This window comes from Tympanuchus pallidicinctus, unplaced genomic scaffold (assembly GCF_026119805.1).
Source record: "Tympanuchus pallidicinctus isolate F22 unplaced genomic scaffold, pur_lepc_1.0 scaffold80, whole genome shotgun sequence".
Classification (NCBI taxonomy): Eukaryota; Metazoa; Chordata; class Aves; order Galliformes; family Phasianidae; genus Tympanuchus; species Tympanuchus pallidicinctus.
The window spans coordinates 102,809-110,216 of record NW_026294803.1 but is presented as its reverse complement, the minus strand read 5'-3'; the positions used below and the strand labels follow the sequence as shown (position 1 = coordinate 110,216).

General features: G+C 47.3%; 1 protein-coding gene and 1 long non-coding RNA gene across 3 annotated transcripts in view; both read right to left on the bottom strand.

Moving 5' to 3' along the window:
- Nucleotides 1-7,408, bottom strand: part of LOC128074151 (rho GTPase-activating protein 32-like) — a 32,818-nt gene that overhangs the window by 14,352 nt on the left and 11,058 nt on the right. The gene's annotated exons all lie outside the window — the stretch shown is intronic.
- On the bottom strand, nucleotides 85-5,871 carry LOC128074147 (uncharacterized). Of its 2 annotated transcripts, XR_008203000.1 has the most exons (5): nucleotides 5,800-5,871; nucleotides 5,291-5,430; nucleotides 5,115-5,199; nucleotides 1,884-1,990; nucleotides 92-147 (listed from the first exon to the last, which is right to left on the bottom strand). It is a non-coding gene; the product is annotated as an uncharacterized LOC128074147 (long non-coding RNA). The 2 variants fall into 2 exon arrangements; XR_008203001.1 differs by lacking the exon at nucleotides 1,884-1,990 and having other exon boundaries at nucleotides 85-147.

Sequence of the window (7,408 nt, the reverse complement as noted above, 5' to 3'; positions counted from 1 at the left end):
ACCAAACATGGTGCGACACAGTGCTGGTCAACCACGTGGGGGACAAAGCGTGGCACGTACCTGGCAGGAGATCATGAACAAGGTAGACAATTCCTTGAACTCGCAGCTGTTTCTTGTCACTTTGCTCTGTGCTTCCACGAGCGAAAGCTTGCACAAGGGAGCGGGTAGAGGAGAGAGAAGGAACCAGGTCTGTGAGGCTTGCACAATGGAGCAAAGATGACAAGGGAAAAGCCACGGGACAAATGCCATCTTTGTGGATCGCTTGGGAATGCAGGTACTGGCTGAAAGTTACGTCTGATGGACAAGAGTAAGCAGTACGAGCTGCTAGGAGCTCCACCAGCCAGCAGTTTTCCACAGCTCACTGCCCACCCGTCCATCCCACGCTGTCTCAGCTTACCTACAAGATGCTGCACAAGACACAAGGGTTGAAAACGAAGGCACTGAGTCGCTGCACAAGGGCAACAAGCGAGCTACTCACAGCAGAGCTCAAAGCGCTCCAATGAAGGGACGCAGCACGCACTGCTCCTCCCCTCATTCCAGCCTCTTGTGACATCACTAAGGGCCACCAGGCTGCTCCGCCATGACGACAGGGTGGGGAGGCAAGACCATGTCACAGGACCAGAAGATTCCACACCGCACCCAACATTCTAGAATCAGCGGGCCGTTGAATCCTACCTCAGCCCAATCCTGGCACAAGCTGCCATGCGGTTGTCATGACCACAGCGCAGGACCCAGTGCTTGCTCCTGTGCAGTCCTCGTAACGGCTGGCCTCAGGCCGTCCCTCTGCAGGGCCTTCCTGCCCTCGGCAGATGGACATTGCTTCCCAACAGCGTACCTCGCAGCGCAGGGCCTAGGTACAATCCACACTGCAGTCCTATCGATCTGTATCAAGCTGTCTATACCCAGACACACAGTCACCACTACCACCTTCTTTCTGAGTCTTGAGGTACACCATTCAGCGGTATCATTGCCATCAAACAACCCCACTGACGGCACACTGCTGACACAACGTCCTTGCAAACACAGCAGCAACTCCTGGCACCGACAGCTCCGGGTACAACAAGCACAGGGCTCTGGGTTGCTTTGGATGCAGTTGCAGCATGGATCTGAGGACTTTGTGGAAGGGGATATATTGCAAATGGCACCGACGTTTTCAGACCATTTCTCTTTCGGCATGGTCCCAGCACCTGGCATGCTGATCATCATCCTGAATATACATTTTGTCAAAGTTCTACAACTAAGGAAATAGTTCCTTACCAAACGCAATCTGATCACTCTTCTGGCCATATTTTGTTCCAGCTACCGCTTCCTGCGGGTTGGCACCAATAGCGCTGCATCACCTATAGCTCCTTGCTGCTCTTACAGTTCTCATGCTGTCTGGGCAGTCCTCGTGGCCTCAAAACTCTCTCATGCCACACGTGCCACATTCTGAGGCACAGAAGATATATCGCGCTACTTCAAACGCCTTTTTTTTTTTAAATATAATGATACTAGGGATAATCATCTGGAGCTAGAGCAATATGAAAAAATTCCCTTTAGTTCAACCATTAGTCTGCCCATGGACACCAGTAGAGCTCTAAGAATACGCAGGGTGGACATGGATGGCAGCTACCATAACAGTAAGCAATGAAAAATGAGGTGGTGAGCCACGCTGTGTCATTGCATCTGCGGGCAGGGATTTCTCCTTGACTGAGCAGAGTGCAGATGTCGCCTGAGAAAAGAACTTAGGATCATTCAGGAAAAGCAAATGAGTTGAGTAATTACTTGAAGAAACTCACATTCTAAAGGTACTTTAGAAGGAGAGAGTATTTCCAACAGAATGGGTTTAACTGTCTATTCCCTGTTTTGCTAGACAGGTCTACTCTGTGTATGCTTAGACTGACCTGAGAGGGCATGCTTCAGCACACCCCACAATTTCCAGTTTCCACATCGTCCAGGCAGCGCAAGTGCGGTGTACGTCTCCCTTGGCACAGACATCAAGCTTTTCTTCCTGTGCAATCAACTAATTATGACGGGGGAAGGGGACAGTACAGGCCTCACAAGAGAAGAGCCTGGCGGAACGATTTTAGAGCTGGAGTCAGGCAAATGACTTGGCTCAAGTGCACCTATACCAATGCACGCAGCATGAGCAACAAGCAGGAGGAAACTGGAAGCCATTGTGCACCAGGCTAACTACGATCTAGCTACTGTTACTGAAACATGGTGGGACTGCTCCCATGACTGGAGCGTTGAGATTGATGGCTATAAGCTCTGCAGAAGGGATAGACAAGGAAGGAAGCCAGGAATATTCATCAATACTGAATTGATCCTGCAATTCAGGAACCTCACAAGCAACCTTGTGAAAAAAGAGTCTTAAAAAAAAAAAAAAAAGAAAAGAAAAAGGAGAAAAAGGTAATCAGCATACCAGTAGCTGTTTCTTCTTCAAACCATGGTTCCCAAGCATACTGCAATTGGACAAGCTATAGCTTATCACATCAAAAGCCATCTAGAAGATTCAGTTATTGGGTACTGGCCATGTTGGCATTCGCTCACTGTAAGCATCTGCAGGACAAGTCCATGGACCGAATGACCTTGTGCACCCATCCTTCTGTCTCAGCTGCAAGAATAATCCTCACTCCCAGCCATTCCAGTTTTCTTTCTTACAAAAGATGAAAGATATAAAGAAGCTCTTCATTCAAAAGTTACTTGATTATACAAACAACTAAATTCCAGCCTGCTTTAATCCAAAGTGCCATCTAGTTTGCATACAGAGAACTAGGGTGCATATAGGAAAGAACGCACGCACACTCTAGGTTTTCAATGGCCAGAATATCATAATAAACACATAGAAAAACAGCCTTTACTCTGGAGGCTTGTATGGCAAAGCCAATTGTTTGGACCAGCTCATTAATATACTATATCTAGTTTGTCAATTCCAGCTACGTATTTTATATGTCATTATGATCAATGATTGTGGAAGCCCAAAGGGCAATCTCTCATTTCAACAGACCTCCTTTTTGACGGAGATGGAATTTATTACATTTAAAATTCATCACTCCTCTTTGTTTGCAACACTGTCCACTGACAAACTCCTCAACACAATCAGCTCAAGTCTTCTACCTGAATTTCTGGGATGGACTGTGACAAAGTATTCCTTCACGATGCTCAGGTGTGCACGTCTCCCCATGAGCATCTTGCTGGACGCTGCATGCTGCAGCATCTTTGCAACAAGCCAAGGTTTCTTCGTTGATCTGCAGTCAGCTGCCCTCCAGCTGAAGATCCATTAGGTCAAATGCATCCGGTGCCACCATGGCCGGATTCACGTAGCGGTGATAGAGTAAGTTGCCCAACAATCTAGGACAAGTTGAGGAGAGAAAAAAACACGTGGAAAACCAATGGCACAGACCTCCACTGAGTTTTACTGACACTACTCCGAGTGAGTTCTGACCAATTACTTTCCTGTGAGCTGTGGGCCCCGTTCCAGATGCAGGGTCTACTGCGCTGCCATTAATAAGCACATGCTGTCCCAAAGAATCTTAGTTTCACACTGCAACATAGATACATACACTAAATAAATGCACAACGGTGCATTTAATCCAGAAGTAAGAAACTCAGAAGTACCGAAGATGAGCGGTATTTGACATTTCAAAAGAAGTCCAATTCACCAGCTAAGTGAGCAGCAATGAACGCCGAGGCCCCAAAGATAAAGACAGCCCGTTATCCACGTGCTCATCCATCTACTTCTAACCCGTATTGGACATTTGCCTGCAGTAATTCCCACAACAAAAAGGCATTGGCCCAGCACGCTGACATGCAGCAAAAGTTCCCACGCCACATGCTTCAGTATTTCCTGGAGTTTCACATCAATCTGTGCAGAGCCAAGTCACAGAATCTGGGCTTCTCCTGCTTCACGTGCGATTTGAATGCACAGAAGAGATCAGAGGTGTGAAGAAATGGCAAAAACAGAAAGAAGAAGCTTCGCCATTGCTAAGCTGCCCCAGAAATTAACTGCTTTCAGAGAGGTCATGGTTTTGACAGCGGTTTCAGCTCTTGCTCTACTATCCCAGGTGACGGCACATGGTCACAACAGACAAAACTGTTCACTACCAGTCATAAGAAACACATTTGTGAGAGAAATCATATTGATAATAGTAAAACATGTAGTAGGAAGACAAGAACAGTACACTATAGGAGTAGTTTTAGGCCCTAATGCATCTACAGGCAGTCACCGCACGCAGCTGCAGTTCAGAGTGCGGCATGGGCCGTGACATTGTTTCCACAAGGATTAATAAAAACTGCAGCTTTCCACCTACATTTACAGATGGAAAAAATGAAATCACCTGCACAGAAAGAATCGATGCCTCAGAACGGGAAAGCACGGAATCAGAAGAGAGAAGAAAACGGCATTCAGATTGGGAATTACTTCGTAATGAAGCAGAGACAGAAAAGCTTAAAGAGACTGTGGCAAGTAATGTCAAAGCCACTCTTTGTTTTATTAAGAAGAAGAGCACTCACAGACAGAAAGACCTTCAAAATAACAAGAGCCAGGACAATTCCAATGAAAGCCACAATGCTGTGCTCATTTGGAAGCATTTACTACTAACATCCTTTTCGTTCTCCAAAGTACGGAAATGTACAACACAAAACTGCCCACACCTCATGAAAAATGACACCATATACTTTGTTGCAGCTACTGTAATGCCCTAGAATATTGTAAGGGAAGTGAGAACAGTAGAATTCTGCACACGGGCCTTTTCAACTTGGCACACTGTCTCTTTAAAAAAAGAGCAACTGACTCAGATAACACCAGCAAAACCAAGGTGCACCATTCAGCAGCAAGAGCATCCCAAAGCCAAGAAACCTAGGGGGCACAATGCCCAAGATATTAAAAGCAAAAGGAAAAGCAATAGGGTGACTTCTTCTGAACGCTGTATTATGTCTCCTTTGACAAACATGTATCCAGCAATCCAAAGCACAGGGCAAAGTACTTTATACCCATAACAACAAATAGCCTGTCTACTTAAACTGCAGCTTTGAAACTTCTCTGCACACGTACACCCAACAAACAACACTGAGATGCATCTGCTGCAGTCAGCGTGGCAGACAATGATTCACAGAGCTGCTCAGCTCCTTACCTTCAGAAGCTCATCCTCGCCAGCATCAGGAAACTTGTCATGCCGGGAGTCTTTCAGTACCTTGGCGATGAAACGCATCCCGTAACTTCAAAGGAAATAAAAGGCAAGTGAGAATTCCTCACGGATGAACCCACTATTAACTGCTGCAGGATAACGCGGTGACACACCAGACTTACGGGATTTGGTCAGCTGAACAACGATGGCAGACAGGAACTTGTCTGTCACTGCCTTCACATCTCGGATTGAGGCATCCAGGTGCGTCCTCACCTCACCGTGATTAAGAGCTTGTTCAGGTGCAACATCGTACGGCAACTTGCTATTTGGAAAAGTCAGATGTGAAGGTGAGCACTCCTCAGCCTAATATACTTCTGTCAGTGCCAGGCAGAATTGTTGGCTTGACACACAAACAGATCCACGCTCACCTGGCTGCAAAGAGCTGCACGCTTTCACTTTCATTACAATGCTAGCACTGAAAGAGCAAAGGACTTCTCACGTCCTCTGCTGTCCCTGCAGCAGTCGCTGTGAGAACAGGCCCAGCTAACTCTGAACTGTATCTTTCTGTACCACATGCAGACACGCTCTCTAGAGTCAAGAAGGTCACCTGCGATACGCAGTAGTACCTCAGGTCGCAAATAAATCAGTGAAAACACAAGCTGCACATTGCAGTGTTAAGATAGTAACTCACGCAGCGTGCTGCGCTGGGACAGTTGTCTTTTACTTCATAGCATTGCTTTTCCACCACTTCCCTTGAAGTGCCTTAAAAACAAAACAAATACAACCAACAACAAAATCCTCAAAATCTGGTCAACATCAAGCACTGGAAGAAACACAGAACTCTGACTGGGGACGGATGGGAGCCCATCAAGACTTTATAGACACAGATTAAAGGGAGGACAGGGACAGATGACGTAGCGGGGGATCTACAGGCCAACCAACCAGGATGACCACGTGGATGAAACCTTCTCATGGGCAGACAGGAACAGCTGCATGCTGTGATTCTATGAACACGGCCTGTGTTGAGAAGGAGCACAATGCTCATCTCGTTCCAACCCCCCGCTGCGTGCAGGTTCACCAACCAGCAGCCCAGGCTGCCCAGAGCCACATCCAGCCAGGCCTTGAATGCCTCCAGGGATGGGGCATCCACAGCCTCCTTGGGCAGCCTGCCCGAGTTGTGGGCAGAGATTGGCTTGGTAGAGTAAGAGCTACGGTATCTCTATCTATGAGTTAACACAGAAGAAATGCTTTGGGGCTTTTTTTGGCCTATCTCTTCATGAGATTCACTTCTCATAGTCTCAACACCCCTGTCACAAGATGATCTACTGCGTCCAGTTCTGGGCTCCCCAGTACAAATAAGACAGGGATCTCTTGGAAAGAGTCCAGCGGAGGGCCACGAAGATGGTGAAGGGCCTGGAGCATCTCTGCTATGAGGAAAGGCTGAGTGAACTGGGTCTGTTCAGCCTTGAGAAAAGAAGACTGAGAGGGGACCTGATCCAGGTCTATAAATAGCTAAGGTGTGGGGGGCAGAATGGTGAGGCCAGACTGTTTTCAGTGGTGAGTGGAGACAGGACAAGGGGAAACGGCTGGAAACTGCAGCATAGGAAGTTCCGCACAAACATGCGCAAGAACTTCTTTACAGCGAGGGTGACGGAGCACTGGAACAGGCTGCCCAGGGAGGTGGTGGAGTCTCCTTCTCTGCAGATGTTCAAGACCTGCCTGGATGCCTACCTGTGCGACCTGCTGTAGGGAACCTGCTTTGGCAGGGGGGTTGGACTCGATGATCTCTGGAGGTCCCTTAAAACCCCTACAATTCTGTGATCTTTATACCTTTCAGAAGAAAGCCATCTCGAGCTGATGGAAAAAAGCTGGTAGCAATTGGACAGATGCATGCAATGAATACAGGGATGGTTCAGAACGATTAACAGAGCAATGCAAAGCAGCTGAGCAACTTTCAGAAAAAAAACAGTAGCAACAGCTTCCATACCCGGCCTCACCATTCTGAGATCCCATCTGGTTCACCCAGCACTTGTAAATATCCACTGGATCCGTTCTGACGTTGAGCGATTCGTCCTCAATTATTTCCTTCACAACTGGGGCCAAGATCTGCCTCAGTGCGTTCTGACCACGGGCACCACGGTTGAAAGAGCGCATCTCAAAAATACAGAGGAAACAAAGGGACTTCTACACAGGCACAACTATTTCCTCTCAGTATTTCAACAAGTAAGCAATCAGCAACAAAAGCCATTCACAGCATGCCGCTATGGGAAATCCAGCAGCAGAGAATAAAGCATAGACAT